Source organism: Aedes aegypti, chromosome 3 (genome assembly GCF_002204515.2).
Source record: "Aedes aegypti strain LVP_AGWG chromosome 3, AaegL5.0 Primary Assembly, whole genome shotgun sequence".
NCBI classification, from domain to species: domain Eukaryota; kingdom Metazoa; phylum Arthropoda; class Insecta; order Diptera; family Culicidae; genus Aedes; species Aedes aegypti.
The window spans coordinates 237,207,975-237,231,168 of NC_035109.1; the positions used below are offsets into that span (position 1 = coordinate 237,207,975).

The 23,194-nt window shown below is 37.7% G+C and overlaps 1 protein-coding gene across 4 annotated transcripts in view; it reads right to left on the bottom strand.

The window, feature by feature from the left end:
* The window catches only part of LOC5571159 (adenylate cyclase type 2), a 200,564-nt gene extending 184,131 nt beyond the window's left edge, over window positions 1-16,433 (bottom strand). Inside the window, exons 1-2 of one of the 4 annotated variants that reach the window (XM_021854242.1) lie at window positions 15,968-16,433; window positions 8,887-9,389 (exon numbers count right to left, since the gene is read on the bottom strand). The gene's annotated coding sequence lies outside the window, so the exon portion shown is untranslated. Of the gene's footprint in view, window positions 1-8,886; window positions 9,390-15,857; window positions 15,876-15,900 lie in introns of those variants that run through there. The other 3 variants (XM_021854241.1, XM_021854239.1, XM_021854240.1) reach the window with 3 other exon arrangements.
* Between the last annotated feature and the right edge of the window lie 6,761 nt (window positions 16,434-23,194).

The following is a 23,194-nucleotide window of genomic DNA, read 5'->3' on the forward strand; positions in this document are numbered from 1 at the left end:
TCTTGGAGGAATTACAGAAGTTCTTCCAAGAATTCATCCAGGAGTTGATCCAGGTTAAAGTTCCTCTAGGAATTTTTTTGGAGATTCCCTTCTGGGACTTCCTATAAATTTTTTCCCGGGATTTCTTCAGGAGTACCTGTAGGAATTCCTATAGAAGTTTTTACGAGATGTTTTCAGAACTGCAGCAGTATCTACAAAGATTTCTTTAGGAATTTATCCAGGAGTTTGTTCAAAGCATTCCTTCATGAGTTCCTGCAGATTTCTCCACAAATTCCTTCAATAGTTCCTCAAGGAGTTTTTTCAAGGATTTCTCTAGATGTTTGTTCTCTTATGGTTGGTTCAGAAATTTTTGGAAATAATGATAAAATCTCTATGAAAACGAAGATTTGTTAGTGAAATATCTGGAAGAATTCTTTAAATGCTCATAAGTAAAATTCATGAAGAAATACCTGCATGTAATTTTTGAGGACATTATAAAAGCTATGTTTGAAAAATCTTTGAAGAATTTTTTGACGAAATCAATTATTAAATTCCATAGGCATCCTCTGAGAAATTCCTAAACGAGTCTTTTGAGCAAATCCTGCAATTCTGAGAGAAAATTCTGGGAAATTGCATGAATTGGTGAATCTATGAAGAAGTTCTTTAAGATATTTTTAGGGAAACGTTTGTAGAAAATACTGAAAATTCCTAGAGAAAGAATAAAAAATACAAAAACTCAGGAGTATTTCCAAAGAAAAATCTGAAATGCTAAAGGAAGCCTGGATCTAAATTACTAAATAAAATTTTACAGAGATGGAAGAGCTTGAGATGAACTATCCAAGGAATTTATGTAATTAATTCTAAAAAAAGGCTCTGGAAGCCTCTAGAAAAAATAAATAAATAAAACAGAGGAATGATTACCCTGGGTGGATTCTTGAAACGAATTGTGGAGGAATTCTTCGGAGGGATTTCCTAAGAAATCCTTCAAGAGATTACTGAAATTAATTCTAAGGGGCTTAGGTTGATTACGAAAAAGGCCCAAACTGTGTCTATATAAATATTTATCCAAGTTTCATCCCATTGTGCAAAACTAAGCAGCGCGTCCCTAGCAGAATAACCCAACAGACTGTTTGGAAAGCACGTCTTACCTTGCCGAGGGCTGGATGTAGAAAGAGGCACAATCTAGACATGATTGCACAGTGAAGCTGTGCTCGACAGTAAGTACACACTCACACACAGATAGCATGAGTTGTACATCGGCTGTGCCGTTCTACGTGTATGTGTGCTGCTTCTATCATCATTATCATGACCAATGATGTTGTGTAATAGGGCATGCCACACACCCATTATGCACAAATTTTCGTACAGTCACGTAAAATTGTTTGTGACCCCAAATGGAACTGCAAAAATATTTTGATCTGGTTGTATACCGTAAAATGGGGTGTGAAGGAAACGTGAGGTTTTAAGAGATTGAACTCCTCCTTCAAGTTTGACAAGCCACAAAAACGGCGAAAGTCGATATATCAGTCATCTGAAATGCTTGATTTGCTCGGAGGATTGCGAACTACATTATGTGATAGAGGATGTCTATTAATATAAAGTATTGTAGAATTAGATATTGAAATTGTTTCAAAACATTTTTGTTCGAATTTTATAGACTAAATACATTTAACTACAAAACTATGGAACAATATTAATAAAAATGTGAGTAACTTAGCAGATAAGTTAATTTTAATTAAGATCATAACGCAGAAAATAACTTTCAAAAATTTTATCTAGTTTGGGGCTTTAAATATTTTTTATGTAAAGAGTCTCTTTTTGAAAAGGTGAGGTGTTAAAAAGATTATCTTTTCTTCTATTTCCAAGTTACTGAACTCATTCGATTTATGCCGTAATGTATTCAAATATACTTTTGACTTGTTCCGTAAAGCAAAACTCCATTGCAAAAGTTAAGGGGTCTATTTGGTTAGTAACTGAATATCATCAAAAATGTCTAATTTCTAAAATCAGCAGAACTGGTAGGCAAATGTTGATGACGACGTTTTAAAGTGAATATGGGATTTTCCTTGACACTATTTTCAAAATTCGTTCGATCACACTAGTAATATATTCGGAAATAGGAATGATTATTTTATTTGGAAATGGTTTTGAAGCCATTGATCCTTTCAGTGGTAATTCTATGAAGTGGTAAAGTATACTAATATTTCGTTATTTTTAAGCTGTTTTGGGGAAACTTTGTGAACTCGTCGGACACTATGCCCATTGTGCTATTGAGTGTGCGTTAAATTTCCGCTCCATAATGGAACACTTTTCTTCAGTATTTTGCCAACTATGCTACCAAATGTGGCATGCAAATACGTTGTTCAGAATTCTACTCAATTCCCCCTAATGGCATAACCCCTAAGCCATTACACTGAATGTACTATTATCCCGAATTCCATCACCCCGAATACCATTTCCACGAATTAACATTATCTTGACATGATGACATTGATAACATTTTCCCATGATATTGGAATTTGGGGTAATGGCATTCAGGATAATGGCGTAGAATTGTTGTTTATTGTAGTGTTTTATTTACACGGAAAATTGAACCATAAACAAAAAAAATCGGTTCCTACTGTGATCGTTTTGAAAATGGTCACAAAAAAGTCCATGTTTTTACGTTCAATCGTTTTAAAATCAAAATATCCCAAATTATATGTTAAGGTTAAGGTAATCTCAAATGAATTATTTGAATTTTTATTATCAGTACCTAAATCCGATCTCATTTGAATCTGGCACATTGCCCTAAGCATTCAATGAATATTCCAAGAAAGCCTTAACAATTGCGTCAAACAAATTGCAAATATGATTGATATGAATTTCAGAATCCAGATAGGAAAACGACAAATTAAAAACTAACTGTCTAGTGTTACTCTTTTCATTGTGTGATCTTATTAGACGACTACAAAACAAGGTTGGGCAAAAAAATCACCCAAAAATAATTTGGAAGAGCTGGAAACTGAGTTATTTTCTAGTTAGTTCTTATTAACTAAAGTGTCACTATATCCCTTCGATTTCGGACTATCATCTGAAAGCATAACTTAAATCATACTCTCAGCGTGAGTATTTGCGAAACAAGTGAGGAAATGCCATATGAAATGAAAACCTGAGTGGAATTTTTGCACGTAACATTTCAGTAAGCACAAGACGCCGTTCCAAGCATTCCGCTGGGTTTTACTGACCATCTGATACAAATGGTGCGAATGAATACGTTTCGTATGATTTAATTTTGAAATGAGTGTTAATTACATCCCCTGCGAGCCCATCTCACCTGATGGTGAGTAACGTTCGTACACGTTGGAACCTACGTCAACGTCATTGGATTAGCGTTGCCTTTCGAGGGAACATTCATTGAAAATTCAGTAGAACTACGACTGAAACTCACCAAATGATAAGTGCAGATTTAGACTTATGGTAATTCAGTATAATACGTCCCAATCAAGCGATACGACCCACTTCATTTGCAAGCGTGATATTGCTTAGAAAATGCTATTGTACGTGTATTTTTTTAAAAGTATTCTTCTTCTTTATGGTATAATGTCCGCACTGGGACATGACCTGCTTCTGAGCAAAAAGTTCCTATGAACACTTCTACAGTTATTAACTGAGAGCTTTCTTTACCAAAGTTGCCATTTTCGCATTCGTATATCGTGTGGCAGGTACGATGGTATTCTATACCCAGGGAAGTCAAGGAAATTTTCATTACGAAAAGATCCTGGACCGACCGGGAATCGAACCCAGACACCTTCAGCATGGCATTGCTTTGTAGCCGCAGACTCTAACCACTTGGCTGAGGAAGCTCCTAGTTAATAACTGTGAAAGTGCTCATTGAGCACTAAGCTGAAAAGCAAGTTTTGTTCCAGTGAGGACGTAATGTCAGGAAGAAGAAGAAGATTCCTTCAAAATGTCATTGTTCTTCTTAATGAACTGTTGATCTTCATCTGGATAAATTCGAAGAGACTGCTTGGGATCTTTATTGATTTCCCGGTCTTGAATCATACGGACGTTATTTTTCTTTTCGGACCATAAACCACTGCGATCAATATTTGATCTCTTGTAGTATATCCCGTGTCCTTTGTTTAGTGCATGTCGTGGTCGATATCGAGTCATGGAACATCGACTCAAGGAGGTTTCACTGTAATTACTTGAAATATCATAGGCTAGGGGTACACCATTTACTTTGTTTTAATTTACGCAATACCAATTACCATCGCACATGGGGGATAGCTGTAGCTGGAGTCCCATAAATTCGTTGACGCAATCAGATATCGCACCAACAAAGTAACGCAAACGAATGGCATGTGGTCGAACATAGCATTTCATTATGATTAATGACGCCAGGTGCAGCTATCCGTTTAAAAATAAGTGTACGTTTCTGTCTAACGATGTTCTCATCCAACAGTGCCCATTAACCTCTCGCATGTAGGAAATGTTACAGCTTACCATCGGAAATGCTGCCTGTGCATGCAATGCAATATCTGTGCTCGAATACAGATATGCAAATATTTATTACTGGCTACCAAAACCACAACCACAGAAGAGCTGTTTTGATTTATGACCGATTGGCTGTGGACAAATGTTTGATTAGCTTCAATCAGTCGTCGGTTGCCAGATGATGAATGCATTATCTGCCATGGTGAGTGTCCACTTTGCACAGATTTGCTAATTTGGGTCGATTGATTCCACTTATAGAGATAAAATTTATTGCCTATTCAAATAATACTTCTATTCAGGAAAGGAAAGTCTAGAAGAAGATGACACATTCAAATGTTTATAAAATTTGTCATAAGAAAAAAAGAAAGTTCAGCATTTACCAACAAAATTCATCCCTTCGGATGAAAAGCGCTTGTTATTAGTTTTTAAGAAAACAAATCAAATTTATGGGAAACACTACTTCAAATACATTGTCGGCCTCATAATTTTGAAATTTATTATGAAGGAAATCGATCGAATTTATGGGAAAGACTATTCCGGTTTTATTTTCGGCTCTAAATGACGCTGTTTGTTGTTGCATTTCTTTTGTTCTTGATCTAAAAATTCGTCAATCAATGCCTACAAATGTGTGGGGTGTAACACAAGATTTTTGCATTTTGGTGATTAAGAGCCTCCCTACCCACGACGGTGGATCCCGTTATTATACAATGGATTGTGCTTTCAAAAGAACCGTGCCGCATTTTGGGACCAATATTATACAACATTTTCACATCTGACTTACCAGAGCTACCTCAGGGATGTCAAAAATCCTTGTTTCCGGATGACACAGGCTTTTCCGCCAAAGGACGTAGCCTGCGTGTCATCTGTAGTCGATTACAAAAAAGTTTGGATATTTTTTCTTCATACTTGCAGAAACGGAAGATTTCTCCTAATGCTTCCAAAACTCAACTAATAATATTCCCATATAAACCAAAAGCACTTTATTTGAAACCTTCAAGTAAACATGTTTTCACGATGAGAGGGGTTCCAATAAATTGGTCAGATGAAGTTAAGTATCTAGGGCTCATGCTAGATATGAATTTAACTTTCAAAATTCACATTGAGGGCATTCAAGCCAAATGTAACAAATATGTAAAATGTCTCTATCCCCTTATAAATAGAAAATCAAAACTTTGCCTTAAGAACAAGCTTTTGATATTCAAACAAATTTTCAGGCCAGCCATGTTGTATGCTGTACTAATATGGACTAGCTGTTGTTATACCAGGAAGAAAGCTCTGCAGAGAATTCAAAATAAAATTTTGAGAATGATTCTGAAGCTTCCTCCCTGGTATAGTACCAATGAGTTACATAGAATATCCAATTTTGAAACATCGGAACAAATGTCGAATAAAATAATTGTTTTAGGTAAAAATCGTTTCAATCTTCTATTGCCGCGATTAATGCGTTATATATTTAGGTTAAGCTAGGTTAAGAATAATCAAAGCGTTTTTTTTTCTCTTATAAGCAGGTAGAATCAACTCACATGTAAAAAATCTGAACTGCTACGGCGAATGAAATGTAATATGTTGTTAACAAAATGTTAATACAATCTTAAATTTGTTTTACCAAATTAGGATGATAGTGTTGTCTAATAACACAGAACACCTAGATATAAGAAATGAATGTAATGTTTGGAATGATACTAATAAAGAAATTAAAAAGTAAGAGGTTGTTTCCGAGATACGACCGCCAAAGTGACGTTGAATAACATTAGCTTCTTCTATTTCCTGGCTTGAAACCGTCACGAACTTATGAAAGATTTCTAAGAGAGCAGCAACAATTTTCGACCCAATACTAACTTTCGACAAATTTTCGACCGACCGATTTTCAATACGGTTTTGGCCTACTTTGTATGAAAATCCGAAAATTGGCACAGAATTCTTGTAGGTCGAAAATAAGTGCTCTTCTTATCAATTTTCACACTATTTGTTTCATGTAAATTCTGACCTATTATGAACATTTTGTGTTATTGTTTGGTTGGTTCGATTAACACTTCAACCAACCGGTCGATGGAAGAAGAAGCATGAGCGGTAACTTTTGCTCAACAAACAAATATTCCGCTTGAAGGTCCACGCATGATCCACTAAGATTGATTGCTTAAGTGGGTTCCGAAGCCTTTCGATACTCGTCGAATCCGTGGCGAACGCGCTTAAATAGCATTGAAGCACAATTTCGAACAACTGCCCTTTTCAGGGCCACAATTGATTACATAATTCATTTAGTTATCAATTATAGTTTCGGATGATTAGATTTCAACGGAGATAAATGGCAAACAAAGTTTATCATAGGTTCCCATCGCTCGGGTCGGGCAGCGGTAGCATTTTTGCAGTCTTTTCTGTGTGCGTATTTCCATTCGATCGACAATGTCTTACCAAATCGAAACGTCAACAAAGCTGTTGCTGATTAGCTTTAGCTCTGTGTTCGACGAGTTGATACTGATCGCTCTAGTATCATGTAGGTAGCGACGGTGACAACGGCATTATGCGATCATCTCTAAATGCGAAACAAACCGGGAGGGATTCTTCATTCAAGTGCCGTTCGCAATTTATCCGTCTCATGCACACACTGTCGACGATTGCCCCACGCACGCACAATGGGAAATTCATTTCCCATTTATGGTTGCGTGCAAATGACTGATCAAAATCTCAATCAATCACATCCAATCATCAGTAATGTCGCTTTTCACGGTGGAAAATTCTCACAACTCTTTTAAAATCAAATTGTCGTCCTGAAAAGGACGGTTGGTGGTAGTCACCGTCGATCAAACTGGGTTTTCATTCCATTGTTAGACAGAAACACACCAAAAGATCACCAAAGACGATTAAATTGAAATGCGGTCGCTAATTTTGCGCTTTCTTGTCCATCCTTGTATTCGATGGTTTGCTCACTCCTCCGACGGTAATTATCAAGGTTTCTGGACGAATTCTCCACGAACTCGATAGGCTAGCTGGATGCCAAGGGCCATGATGAGCGATTACACGGAACCCGCAGCTTTTAGCTTGGGAACAAACAACAGCAGCAGCAGCTGCGACGAACGTGTAAAATTTGTTCCGATATGAGTCCTTCTCCGGTTGCTGGTCAACGATTGACTGATGCGCGCGTGAAGTCGAGATTGGTTGGCTTCGACTGAACACGAGATAATAAAGAGAAGTAAGAAGAAGACCGAAAGGGGCGTTTCTCTTTGAATGACGAAAGTGGCTAAGATATCGCGCAATGATGTCTGTGTCAGGAATACACAAGAAAAATATGCTTTTCTATGAAAATTAAGACATGCTTCGGTATTTCCCAATTTTTCAATAGTTTAGTCATGAGAATCAAAAGTTTTCATTGTTGGAGTAGATTCGTAGAAAGATTTCCAATCGATTGGTGCAAGAATCTTGAAAATCTATCCGGGCGTTAGTAAGTTATTAACAGTCAAAATCTAACCACTTTTCGTGAGGCGAGCGATTTTTCGTTTTTTGAAATTGTACCCCAGTATGTTGCCGTAAGACGTTATCCAACGTCAACAAAAAAAAATGATGTAGAATCAAATATATAAATAAATAAATAATGATCACACAAAAATGATTTTTTTAGTTGAAAAAGGATAATTTTGGAGAAAATCATTTTTACTTAAGACTAGTTGTGATTTCAAACAAATTTGATGTTCTACATACTTTTCATATATTTAAAATTGAGAGAATGATGCTAAAATTGCAGGTAAGAAATTAACAAAGTAAGGAAGGTATCACTGAAGGTCATCTTTTATTACTGGAAAACTCACCTTCATGTCACTTGCGCTACCTCAAAATCTTAATATTTTTAGCTCAAACTTTGAGATTTTCTTTTTTCTTCTTCTTTCTGGCGTTACGTCCTCACTGGGACAGATCCTGCTTCTCAGTTTAGTGTTCTTATGAGCACTTCCACAGTTATTCACTGAGAGCTTACTATGCCAATGAACGAAGATACTCTATGCGAAGATACTCTATGCCCTGGGAAGTCGAGAAAATTTCCAACCCGAAAAGATCCTCAACCGGTGGGATTCGAATCCACGACCCTCAGCTTGGTCATACTGAATAACTGCGCGTTTACCACAACGGCTATCTGGGCCCCATCTTTTGTTCTTCTGTGATTTAAATTCATATGAGTACACGAATTTTTGGTTTTGCGAGCTTTCGAAAACTAAGACGCACCATAATGTCCATACATTACCTGTCTAATACAAACATTAGGATTGAGAGGGCTAATAGCAGACATTTCTGTAGTTAGGTGATCTTATTCATTGCTTTTCTAATCATACTTAATTTTAATGCTGTGAATGTGTACATGAAAGTCTGCGCAAAACAGCCACCCTTATAAAGAAACTATTTCATCAGAAGTTACTGTATGTAGAGTATAATATAACTTACTTTTTAAATCCTATTACAGCTCCCAACTTTAATCTGACGCTTTTGAACAAAACGCACGCTTCGAATATTCACACATATCACTTGAAGTCATGTCAACTTTATTCTTCACAGCAGTAGCAGCAGCAGCACACAATACAGATCACGTAGCAGATGTACTCTTCACCGACAGGCAATCTTCACACTATTCGTCGGCAGCCCCAGTAGTGCTACAACTGCACGTCGCTTCACAAATAAGGTAACGCCGAACACTTTTCCTCACGACACCCATCACGCAGTGCCATTCACAAAAATAATTATCACAACAATAGAGCGAACACAATAACACACTTGGACGCGAGACGCAAAACTGGTATTCGGATTCACTCGGTTCTGGTTTAGCTCTTCTCCGGAGCGTGACATTGGTTTCGATGGGTGGCAATTAGAACATCATCGATATTCACGTTCACATTCATGAACCGGCATAGATAGGTAGGTAGCTATGGTTCACTATGTTAAATCAGCACCTAAAAAGAGAATCGCTAATGATGCCCCTAATATTGTCTTGTGTGTCCATCATTGATTGCAGCTACCGGAGGCGCGCGTGTTCGACAATAATTCACACACGGGTGGACACATTTGTCGGGGAGATCATGTCAGCACATACAAACGTACACACACTCATACAGTGCTGTTCGGAATAATATGTTTTGCATTAATGTCACCAATAACAAAAATAAATAGACTAAGTAAATTTCTGCAAGCCAGTTTGAAGCAAATTAACTTGCAGCCCATTGCATCGAAAAGGCAAATACGCAGCTATGAAAGTATATTAACAAGCTGTGTTTCAACAGAAACACACAAAATTTCGAAAATTCTGGTTTCAAATGACGAAAAAAGTAGATGTCTACAATGATTGCAACTTCACCACATAATCCATCTAGACGATCATTACAATAAACAAAAAAGTTTGAATCTCTTTTGAGTTCGGATACAACTATCGAATAAGTTTTAGTAATAACTGCTATATGTATGATATTAGCAGATAGAAAATTAAACAGCTCATCTTCTGTACCGTTCAAAGAACTTTATAAATTAAACGTATGCTTTAATATGACGTTTCGAACACATTTCTCAAGGGTTTAACTGTGTTCCTCTATACCGTTAAAAGAACGAGCATTCCAATTCAAAATGTTAAAACATATTTGGATACGTAAGAGAAACGTAATCTAATAAAAAAAAATTATCGGTAAATTTTACACTAGCTTGGACTGCTTCATCCGTAGTGGTGGTAATGAACATTGAATCAATCATTTGATTCAAATGTTCAATTAATAACATCGAATCAGTGGGCGACATGTTACTTAAAGAGCCTCCGTTGATGAAGATGCGGAACAGAAGTTACATGAGGTGGCATTAGCAAGGGTATTTTCATTTGATTTGAAACAATTCGAACGGTTACCCAAAGGAAGAAAAGAGGAGAAATTGAAGATACCTGCTACAATATTGGCATAGAAATAATCATGGATTTTTTTCCTTTAAATTAAATTTATTAAATAAAAACCGATTAAAAAATTTATTTAAAATAAAATAAAATAAAAATAAAATAAATAAATATAAAAAAATATAAATTAAACCCCAGCGGATGCTTGTTAATGAGTATGATTACATATTACCTGATGGAATGATTCTCAAGCAAGCGATCGTTAACTGAAAAATGATAATTGGAGATTCTGCCTGGGGAACTCCGACTCTGGAAAACGTTGCCGTTCATCTCCCTAATACGAGCCTCAACGATTCGTGTAAGTAAGACTTATGGTTGCCCCCGAAATTTGCGCATACAAACTTTTTTGTATCTTCCTTCACAGGACAGACATCCTTAGTGTGTGATGAACCTCCGCAAATCATGCATTTGGCATCCATGCGGCAATGTTTTGTTCTATGACCCCATTTTTTTTTGAATCGACGACACTGCGTGGGGTTCTGAAAATTTCCTCCAGGTTTTACGATTAATTGGACTGGGTAAATTCCAAGTAAATCATTTATTCCATTTTTTGATCTCATTTGCTTGAAAGGGAACAAATCCATGACATGGCAAATTTGAAACTTTTGTGTGAAATTCGACATACGCTGCTACTACTCTGAACATCACTGTACAACTACAGGACCGTTGGATACTATCTGATGCAGGCGGCATTCTTGACCAATTCATTCGTTCGTGATAGATGGCTCATCAGGTCGCATTGCATTGACCACACACATAACGGGTGATGCCAATTTCTGGACTCGTAAAATTATAATGCATTATCCGGCAGCATAGGTTCGTGAGCACAATCGATTGTTTAGGTTTAGATGATTTGTTTTGCATGATTGGCATTTTGTTGAATGGGTGACTACGGGTGCCTGAAGAGAATCGATCAATTAGATTCATGGATGGATAAATGTGGGCAAAATGGAATGCCCCATGTGGAATGCCTTCATTCATTGAATTCAATATAATTTATACCGAACGAGTGATATCGGTTATGTATTTTAATGCATATCGTATTACAACTGCTTCATTCGAGTTATGGCTTTCAACACATTCCTCAAGGATTTAACTGGGTTCCGATTTCAAATTCTATCAATTTCCAGATTTGCCTATTTTGTTCACATCGCTGTTTATGATTGTACAACGAGTCACTTATTTCTGCAACGCCGATTTTAAAAATGACGTTCAAATGCTTCCTAGTAATAAATTCACGGATTCCTTGCGATACTAACAAAAATTGTTCCTAGATTCTTGGAAGATCAAATCCAAAATGCTTGATCACCTTAACCGTAAAGCGTTTTCTTCGCAGGCTGGATTCTTGAAAAGGTTGTTTACAGATTTCTCGTAGTTAGAATGAATAACTACTAGAGCACGTCCATGATTGACTTTGGCAAAGGGCAAAAGATCGAAAAACAAACATTATAAAGGACAGGAGGTTGAAACTTGTTACTGTGCACATGCTATAAGAGCCTTATTGCTTGCCACCACACGGGCGATCTGTGCATTGTGAGACCTTTTTTAACTGCGCCTCATTTTTGTTGAGATGTGTCTCACTGCGGTCTCATGCGCTCCGTCACATGTGTTGTTCAAAATTCAGCGCAATAATTGAAGTCGAAATTGTAACTCTTGGATCGCGAATCATCGACCATATATATCATCTAGGCCATCTAGACACCTGAATAATGAGTCGAACAAAGTTGTAGAGGCTCTTCGTTACTAAGCAGTTGTTTCACAACTTGAGTACCGATGGCGAGCCGTAGCGCCGAGCAGCGCATGAGACGAGTCTCCCGAGAGCACATCACCTAGCGCGCGCTTTTAGAATTTTCGTGAGCCTCCGTCTAGCGCAGCAGTAGAAGCATCAACCTAAGAATGCTAATGTCGCTGCTGTTCGTGTGACCAACATCTAGTTTGCTGCGATGTGACAGCGTGAGCACTGGACCTCAAAGTGTCAAAGGCCAAAACAAATCATCCTCTATTGCTTAAATAGAGATAGAAAACTTATAGTTTATTACCTCTATTATTGCTTGAGATCGATCAATTAATGAAAAATAACAATTAAAGATAATAATCAGTTAAACCAGTTTTGTGACAACAGCGCCACTAGCGTTCTACTACTAATATTTCTATTAGCGTCCTAAAGCTTTCTTCAAAGAATACATTTTTTTTCCAAAATTCCTTTTATCCATAAACCTCCCGGCCGAATTTTCTTAAAAAATTACATTAACCCGTAGGCTACGGGGCTGACAACTAAATTAAAATTGCTCGTATTTGAGCATAACTTCATATTTTTCAGTGAAATTTTGAGGATTGCTTCACTAATAGTTGTAATTTCATGAGTGAGGGAAAAGTATAGATTCAGAGTATTGTGGACAAAGTTATTCCAGAACATCTCTGGGTCAGGTAGGGTAAAAATCACATAAACTTCCTTTTAACACTTCAGGTTAATTATCAAAACTCCAGATCTGAACTTCCTGTAAGAGCTGGTGTTCCCCAAGGTAGCATTTTGGGACCAATATTCTACAATATTTTCACATCTGACTCACCTGAGTTACCTCAGGGATGTCAAAAAAAATCCTTGTTTGCGGATGACACAGGCCTCTCCGCCAAAGGACGAAGTCTGCGTGTCATCTGTAGTCGATTGCAAAAAAGTCAACTAATAATATTACCACATAAACCAAAAGCTCTTTATTTGAAACCTTCAAGTAGACATGCTGTCACGATGAGAGGGGTTCCAATAAATTGGTCAGATGAAATTAAGTATCTAGGGCTCATGCTAGATAAGAATTCAACTTTCAAAAATCACAAAAATCCAAATGTAATAAATATGTAAAATGTCTCTATCCACTTATTGATAGAAAATCAAGACTTTGTCTTAAGAACATACTTTTGGTATTCAAACAAATATTCAGGCCAGCCATGTTGTATGCTGTACCAATATGGACTAGCTGTTGTAATATCAGGAAGAAAGCTCTGCAGAGAATTCAAAATAAAATTTTGAAAATGATTCTGAAGCTTCCTCCCTGGTATAGAATCAATGGTGACCATAGAGTATCCAATGTTGATTTAATCCAACAGTTTCAGGCAAAAATCGTTACAATCTTCTATTGCCACGATTAATGCGTTATATATGTAGGTTAAGTAAATTGAAATGTTTTTTTTCTCTTTTAAGCAGGTGAAATCAACTCAGCTGTAAGTTCTTTTACTGCTACGGCAAATGAAATGTAATATGTTATTAACAGAATGTTAATAAAATCTTAAATTTGTTTTACCAGTGTTGTCTAACACAGAACAGTTAGATATAAGAAATGAATGTTTGAAATGATTCTAATGAGGAAATAATAAAAAAATCTGATGATCCAAATTCCTGTGCTCATGGAGATCTTGGAAAATTTTAGACAACCTTTTGGACTCAAGACTTGATAAACTTTTTGTAAGAATCTGCTCAAGTATAAACCTCTGAGTGATCATTGTAGATCAACCTTACCCTAAAAATTAACCAATCGTTCAGCTCGACAAATTTAGGACATATTTTCACAAGCATGTTTGAGTGTAAACTTTGTCCAAGTTTGACGATATCATCTTGTATCCAATCGAAAAACGATGAATTTGTCAAATAGGGCACGGATTACTCTTGTAGATCTGAAGGCCTATAATCAAAAAGAAAACGTTAAATAGGCATTTAATTCAAAACTTTTTAAATGTCATTTGCTCGATCTTGTCTGAGTTTAAATTACAATGACAAAGCTTTTGTTTATCACTGGCTGCCTTTTAAAAATTAGCATCTGGTATCAATGTCGTCCTCAGCTTAGCATTAGTGCCCACGGTTACAGAGCGAATTTTTGCTGAGAGTGGCAATTTCTGCGTAGATTCACAATGCCACGGATTCACATAAATGGGTTTCGCCTCAATAGTCTGCAATTCAACAGATATCAATTCGTCAAAATGATGACAATTTTGGGCAACGATCATTAATTCTCAATGTATACGATTCACATTACATTATAATGTACATTGTACATGTATGTAATATATTGCTCCATACTGACGGCTGCCACCATTGTATCCAGTGATCAACACAATAAATCAGTTTGGCAACTTCCAGAATCACTTAAAGAGTGGTGCAAAACTTGTTTACATCAATCACATTTTCGCGTTGGCATCTATTTTCGGACGCCTAAAATAGGAATGCTCATGCGTTCAAAATTCATTTAGCGCTAACGTTCCCATGTTCTTTGCTTCATTAGCTTACTCAAACCGTACAGTGGTCACAACGGTTAGAATTTGAACCACTTTGCTTACCATCTCACTGAGCAGCTTTGTTTGCAGCTCTCCATCGCGCACAAGATCGAAATGATTGACAAGCCTCCCACCTGTAAACCGCAGTATAGGTCGTGGAGCTCCCCAGACAATTATTTTCAAATAAAAAATCCGCTCTTGAAAGTTTTTAAAACTAACTGAAGCGATAACATAGTATTTTTAGTACTATTCATTCTACTTTTGATCCCTTTCGATCCTGTTTTGGACCCGTGCCTTCGATTTTTCGCCTCTGGACCCGTAAGCTAGCGGTGGTAACCCGAGGAGGAAAGAATAACTCGCCAATAACTTATGCATACCATATATTGGTATCATACCATAATTAGGTATTGTTCAGTTATCAATACCTCATTTTGGTATTATAATGGTATTTGAAAAACATGTTTAAAACAATTAAAAATACTTCATTTTGGTATTCGATAGGTATTGAGGACTGCGGGAGGTATTGAACTATTATTGAAAAAAATCACTTTTATATGAAAATACATCACGTATTATTTAGGTATTACAATACCTGATCTAGTTATCAGCTTGGTATTTATAGAATATGCAGAAGGTATTATTTGAGATATTTTACCTCTTATGCAGGGCTCATTCATACCTCATTCAGGTTGTAAGTATTGAAAATTATCTGGTATGGAATACCTCATTTTGGTATTCAGTAGTTATTTTATTCTGCTCGGGAATCATTCTTGGACATCGTCTTGGAAATAAAAAAAACCTCTTAGAAGGTCTCTTCTTCTTTCGTTTATTCACTGAATATGTTCACAACCACGAACAAAAAGAAGGGTGAATCTCTGAATTCACAACTTCCTTCCAAAAAAGTGGGATTTTAAACTGTCACTAGACGTGGCTAAAATGATACTGTTTTTCTTAGAATTTGTGGTTTCTTCCCATCAAAAGGACATTACAAAATGGGTTCTACGATTTTTTATTAAACCTTTTCAAGTTATGCAGTTCAATCATAGAAATAGTGAGCACAGATATGATGAAGATAATGGAGATGAACCAGCCACAGGCTAAAAATCTCTCTAATAAAGCTGATAATAATAATAATAATGATGGATATGTTTTTTTATAATGATTTCATTCCGGGGAGCACCGTGATAAGTGGGTATGTAAATGTAGTGCTGCCATGAAGATCACCGACCATCACATTTGCTCCAAGTCTTGATTTTGATCTTTTTTGTCACCTGCTCTCACACTTTTGTTTCGACACTGTCACAAGTTCACGGTCGCTAATGAATACTTTCCTCTCACCCTTTCCCGATCGAAGCCGGTGCGAAGTGAACGGTGAATGCGGTCAGGACACGAGACGGCTTACGCGTTTCAAAACACGGCATTGCCGGTAAGATAAGCTCGCTGGTTGCTCGACGCGTTTAGCTGTATTTCCCGTCCCTTATGAGTTATCACGATGAACGATTTGCCTGCACACTCGGATGGGTATCAATCATTACACAGGTCATCTTCGAGTGTCGACGCAGATGACAACGATTACCGCAATCGCTCCGCTGTGTTTGATGATGATTTGTTTCACAACACAAGTGTAGTAAATTATTTTCCCGCTAGAGCGAATCTCAGAACAACCGGCGGCGGCGGCAGAGTCGATGGCGACGAAATTTGAACGCGAAGGAAATCTATCCACATGTAGGTTACTAACTAAGAGACCGAAGTTCTTCTCCGTTTCGCGGATTCGACCTAGCCGTTGAACGTGCGAGTGCGAACTGACGACGATGGCGGCAACTGAATCTGAAGCAGGCCGAAAGTGGCGCCACGGTGTGTCTGAAACCGTTGTTAACGAAAAAATGTCCAACAATTTGGTACGCATCACTCGAAAGATATAGAATTCAATCATCGGGACCTTCTTTAGCCGAGTGTTTAGAGTCCGCGGCTACAAAGCAAAGCCATACTGGGTTCGATTCCCGGTCGGTCCAGGATCTTTTCGTAATGGGAATTTCCTTGACTTCCCTGGACGTAGGGTACATGTCACACGATATTCGAATGCAAAAATGAAAACTTTGGCAAAGGAAGCTCTCAGTCAATAACTGTGCACATGTGGAAATAGTATCCGTCCTAGTGAGAACGTAATGCAAAAAAGAAGATGAAGCTACATAAAAAATATCAAAATAAATGTATTTGCTACAAAGAATATTGTTTGATCATTTGCTACAAAGATTGTTTCTAGCATTCAATTGCGTCATGATAATCCTTTTGAATAAAGCTTAATATGATGTTTCGCTCAAGAAAAGTAAATAAATTCCTTGGCTGAATGGGGCAAGAAATTTCCTAGAGAGATCTTCCATTTTTGCAAGTACGAAGAAAAAATATCCAAACTTTTTTGCAATCAACTGCAGATGACACGCAGACTTCGTCCTTTGGCGGAGAGGCCGGTGTCAACCGCAAACAAGGTTTTTTGACATCCCTGAGGTAAATCGGGTAAGTCAGGTATGAAGATATTGTATAATATTGGTCCCAAAGTGCTGCCTTGGGGAACACTAGCTCTTACAGGAAGTCTTTCAGATCTGGAGTTAAGATTATTAACCTGAAGTGTACGATTTGACAGATAACTTTGAATTATTCTAACAATGTATGTTGGAAAATTAAAGTTTTTAATTTTACAATTAATCCTTCATGCCAAACACTGTCAAATGTTTTTTCTATGTCTAGTTGAGCAAGACCTTCAGAGCCTTCAAATTTGTTGGAACGGATCAAATTTGTTATACGTAAAAGTTGATGAGTGGTCGAATGTCCAGAGTAACTTGATTTTCAATTGGTTCAATTAGTTAGTAATAACTTCTTTTCCTCTTTCAATGCCGGTATTGGCTTCTGAGGTTTTTTCAAAATTTTAGATAATTTCCAAAAGGGCTTAGAGTCAGGGTCCAATTGAGAAATCTCATTTTCAAAATTTTTGTTTCTTAGGAGAGATTCAGATTATCGTCTATAATCACGGATTCAAATTTTACTTCGCATTTTGCTCCTGGCTTCCACAATGGAATTTGTTAAAGTTTCAAGAGCATTGTCAATATCAAGTTTTCTTTGTGAAGAAATGTTACCATAATCTTGATGGAGTCAATATATGTTTCAAATATAGTCCAGTCGGCTCGAAAATAATTGGAAGTGCAGCTTATAGGATTGAGAATCCCTTCATGCGAAATTTGAAATGTAACAGGGACATGATCAGAATAAAAATCAGCATGAGTAATCAGTTGCCTACAAAGATAGGCAGGCCTACAAAGATAGGATAGGCACAGTACACTGTGACTGCTGTAGTTATTGCCGGCCCGTTCGTTCTTGCTCCGTGTTGTATCGTTAATTTCTGTGTTATCACGAACCTAATACTGCTAAACCTCAATCCGGTTGAAAATTATTGCATGTTGTGATCAACACTATACGAGATAATCATTTAAGCTCCGGTTAGACTCGAAATCTCTACGAGAAAAAAATCAATATCGATACCGTGTGACAGCCATTCTTGTGGATTGATGATGGAAAAGAACTGTGAGAAATATTGTTCAATCATCAGCTTGGATACCGAACTATACACAGTATGTGAAGGAAGATGCGCAAAATACTTTCACGCAAACTGTGTTGGTGTATCTTAAGCAGACCTGTGTGCCTTTTCAAAGAACATTATTTGGCTCTGCGATCCGTGTATGAAGTTATTCTGCAGAACAAGAGAACGTACGACTGCCGATATTTCTACTAGCACCGATCAACACAAATTCATGGATGTGGAAGGTGAAATACTTCAACTAAAGTCCGCAGTAGCAGAAATTGTGAAAACGTTTGCTGATGTTCGAAAGTCAGATCCAGTTGCCCGACATCGAAACTCAACGCCTGTTTCTTCACCTAAAGCGACCTATGATGATTACAATGAGATTGCTTGCTGCTCATCGCAAACTGAGAACGGGAATGAGAGTGGAGAGTTTTCGTTATACTTGACTAATATTGACAACAGTGCCACCGAAAGTGATATCAGTCTATTGGTTTCTCGTTCGCTTCGTGTGCCATTGTCCAGTTGTAATGACGTAGTCAAGCTTGTGCCGAAATCAGGTATCAGAAGGCCGGCTCCAGAGGCACGTTCCCCGCCATTTGGGAGATTTGTGCCATCGCCACATTTGAGCCTATTTCATCATCTACCCGATGGGAAAGGAAAGGGAAGGTAAAGATGGGAGGAAATAGGAGTGGGGTCCCTTGAAGAGGGAAAATCGCATAAGCGAATTGAGAGCATGTAGCTCCATAACACAATGGGTTCGAACAGCGCCCTTAAAAGGACACTGCAAAACGCATGAGCGTAAAGAGAGCCTATAGCTCATTACCACAGCGGGTTAAGAATAACAGAATGTCCTGAAGATTCAGGTTTCTGAAATCAGTTTCACTTAATAATTGTTAACCAAATAATTGGAACTGCAGTTACGCGAAGATTACATATCAGGTGATAAGAAGTTCCATAATCGGAATCACAACTATCACACACAAATGTATCAACACACTGAATATTTGCCATGTGATAGTTGAGTCGGCAGTGGCCAGTCAAGGTTGTTACCAAGAGACTGCAATTCTGCTTTGACAGATTTGTTAAATACTTAGCCACCTTTGGGATGGCCCAGTAATGTACAATTTTGTTTGACGACATGACTCAAAATTATTCCAATATTGCTGGTGCTGAGTTGCCGCCCAAGAATTTCTGAAGCTTCACCCAGCACTTCGAAATTGGAATAGCTGCCTGATGGCCAATGAAGTCATGCGATGCTCGATTGCGAGCTAATTCATAAGCCAATTCATTCCCAGCAATGGAAAAATAGCAAGGACCTATATAAGTTTTACAGAGTTCACTGAATTCAGTTCCTCAAATTGAGTTCGACGTGCGATAACAAGCTTACACCTTGAGTTGGCCGAAGCAAGAGCTTCAAAAGCAGCCTGACTATCTGACATATTCCTTTACAAATAGCCAGACGTCAACTCGTCCCGCGAAAGGAGTTGTGAGGAACAAAGTGACAAGCAATTGTGGAATTCACTCGAAGCAAGGACAATTGTGTCCCAATTCACCGGAAGTGGAAACATTCAAATCACTAGGATTTCCAATGGACGGAGAGAATTCATAGAAATTGGTCACAATCAATTCCCAGTTTGTGGAGTATATGTTCATATAGAGATGTAGCGATGATCAGATAATGATTCATCATCTGATACATGCTAATTCGTCAACTCGTGACTGATTCTGTTCAAGCAGAGCATTATGTCTAACACTTCTTCTCTAGCAGATACCATGAAGGTTGGGCAATTCCCTAAAATAAGTAATCCAAGATTTGAACTACTTAAGCATTCCATCAGACTGGAGCTTCTCAAATTGATATCTGAGCTGCTCCAGATGATGTGATGAGTATCAGCATCACTACCCACAAATCAGCAGAAGGCCTTTTCATAGGCAGTGAACGACAACTCGTTTGAAATCATCCATTGGGGATGGTTCATCATGTGGTAAATACACCACAAAACGAAAGACGTATTTCCTATTGAGGTCATCAACAGAAACATCAATTGTGACATCACATACATCTCTGATTGTTAACTCAGAAATGAGAGTAGCAACGTCAGCGCTATTTACGACACGCATGCACGAGGTATAGCATGCGAGTTTGCCATTTCATGTTTATGAAAGTAACAAAAACTGGGTCCACAAGGTTACCTAGATAAAAGTACACAAAACTATGGGTTTTGCGCCATTTGAACTGTACCATTTGCATGAGTCTACATAGATTGATCGTTGCTGATATTTTATGCTGAAGATTGGTCTAACTAAGCTATCCTAACCGTAGTCACTACCCAAACTAGGCAGGATTAAGCATTTCGCAATCTCAGAACGAAAAAGACCAACAGCGAAAAAAACAGATCGGTATCTCTTAAAAGTCGCCAAAGGCGAAAAGCACAGACTACACTGTGTAATACGCATAATGCGAAACTATAGAGGTGAAAATTTGAACTAAATTACAACGTATTAATAATCCCACCCTTATTTAGCCTCAGGCTTGAGACTGAAGAAGGGCAGCCGATTATCTCGGAGAAACACAAGGTCACCTGCACCATTGCTCCGGGTAGCACAGGAAAGGCATAATACTGTAGAGGGCGCCCTGGTACTCCACAGGCTCCGTTTGCAGTTATGATTTATTTAGACCCCCCTAACCATTCATTCTTAGGCACGGTAAGCTTAAAGCCACATGAATTAGGGGTCACCTGATAGGTGGATTTTTACCACCGGAACAGGCAGTCCGTAGTGTTAATTCTTAGCCAATTGAAACAACCGCTACCGACACTACACGGCTATCTAGGCTGATCGGGAAAAGGAAGCTAACATTGATGATTAACTCCTGACGTGCCCAAACAGCCCTGAAAAATGAGAGATGTTCGAAAGTCAGATCCAGTTGCCCGACATCGAAACTCAACGCCTGTTTCTTCACCTAAAGCGACCTATGATGATTACAATGAGATTGCTTGCTGCTCATCGCAAACTGAGAACGGGAATGAGAGTGGAGAGTTTTCGTTATACTTGACTAATATTGACAACAGTGCCACCGAAAGTGATATCAGTCTATTGGTTTCTCGTTCGCTTCGTGTGCCATTGTCCAGTTGTAATGACGTAGTCAAGCTTGTGCCGAAATGGAAAAACGTCAACCAAATGGAATACGTATCTTTCAAAGTTGTTTTGAAATCGGACATGAAGCTGTTGGCATTGCAGGCATCTACTTGGCCAAAAGAAATAAAATACCGTGAATTCAAACACCGCATGAACGATACATGGAAGCCTCGTTAAAGAAAGCAATTTTCAAGTTGAATGATAATTATATTTGAACCTGCCTATATTATCTGGTTATTGTTTTACGTGTAGTTTAAAATTAGTGTCGTTTCTGTTGTTTTTGTATGTTTAAATTGTATGCGTTGTGAAAAAAGTATGCTATTTTGATTGTTCTGATAATTGTAACATAGCTATAAGTAGTTCAATGAGACCAATTGTCGGTCAGTTGAATGTGATAAATACAAATACAAATACAAATGACTAGAATCGGTTAAGACCAAATCAATCGTAGATGGATTAGCATCCTCGACTGAGCAACAAGAAGACAAGAGCAATATTATCAATATCCTTTCCAAAGTAGCTCCAAACTTTCATATCATAATTACTTTTGATTCCATCGTTGTAATAGTTTGAAATGCAAAGAGAAGATACTTGAATGCTATATCTTTTGAATGGTAGGTACCAAATCCTAAGACATTTTTTCGTTTTTAACGATTTGAAACACACCGTGAGCACGCGATGAGATTCAAACGGCGGGTCGCGACTAGTAGGCAATAGCATCGGTATGGTATACATATCTATCTACAGAGGGATTTTCGACTGCTCATCGTTAGAAAGTGAGAACGGTGGACCCATCTCTAAAAGGGTTGTATTGAGCGATGGGAGATAAGATAGAGACTGAAAGGAGAAGCGCGATAGTTTACTATATTTAGTAGACCTGATCACTTTTTCTAACGTACCCTTGCCACATCAAATTCTGAACATATTTATCAAAACAAGTTATCTGTCAAAAAATGAGCCGATTTGGTAAAGTTTTAGAGGTTTATCAAATCGAATTTGTGGTTTTTTGGACTTTTTCTCCGAAATGCGTTCCTGAAACCCAGAAATATCAATGAAAATGATTCGAAAATACCGTTAGCATTTTGCTAACACAATAGTCTATCACTTTGCCGAAGACACTAGGGTGTTTTGACCGCTTCTTCATTATGCTTTCTACTTAATTAGTATAAAAATCTCGAAAAAAGCAATATATTTTTCCAGTTTGCCATATAAATTCCGATAAAAATCTTATTATATTTTGAATCCAATTCAACTATCTATTTGATCTGCGGGTTACGAACATATCGTTCATACATCATTTTCATGTGAGAATTGAATTTCACTTCGAAATAACAGAAAGTGTATCACTCTATACCCTAAAATCTCATAGGGTTGCCAACACAAATACACTCTATGAAAACCACAGTTACCCATGATTTAGATGCCATGTCTTTGGACCCTACAGTCTATCCCCATCGGCTCAAAATAGAGTTGATGGTAAGGTTTGGGTCTAAGGATCAGAAGATCCACGGTTCAAGTGCAAGGAATAATCTTTTTTCCATAATCAACAGTAATCGTAGCTTATCATCACCCCCCATCGTAAAGATTTTTGCATGAATATTCTACAAGTTTTGTATGAGCCGTAATATCATGAAGTTACCTACGACCCCTTTTTAGCGTCATGGAATTTGTGAATAAGCCCGTGCAATTCGATCATTGATGCGATGCTTGATAGAATATAACTATTAGCTTCATTTAGGTTTTTTAGTACGATGTTGGTTTAGTCTTCAAAGACTGGAAGACTCATTAGAGCTCTAGTTCTCAAGGCTGTTGCTACGCTGATTTAACTTGAGTCATCACTTGTAGTTGCCTTT